Here is a 409-nt window from a genome sequence, read left to right on the forward strand (position 1 = left end):
GTCTTCCAGGTGTTAATGACTTCTTTGTGGTTTGACCTGTCTTGACTGGTGATCCTGAAGGTGTCATCCATGGATTTTGGTCTTCTTCCTTGACTTCAATTCCATCTTCTCCGATGTCATCATCGTCATCGCTGTCTTGAATCGAGAAATTATCTTCAATTTTATTCTTCGTCCTTTCTTCGCACCACTTAACATTTCTTGAGTGTATGATCTTCCCTGTCACAGTCTCAAGGAGTCGATATCCACTCTGGTTCTTCAGATATCCAAGCATCTTGCATTTGATGCTGGTGTTGTCGAGCTTGCTCCGTTTCTATCTTGGAATATGTGCATAGCATATGCTTCCGAACACTTTCATGGCTTCATAGTTTCTTGCTTGACCTGTTGCCAGCTCATGAGGTGTCGTATTGTT

This window comes from Plasmopara halstedii, assembly GCF_900000015.1.
Source record: "Plasmopara halstedii genome assembly, contig: Scaffold_2439, whole genome shotgun sequence".
Taxonomy (NCBI): Eukaryota; Oomycota; class Peronosporomycetes; order Peronosporales; family Peronosporaceae; genus Plasmopara; species Plasmopara halstedii.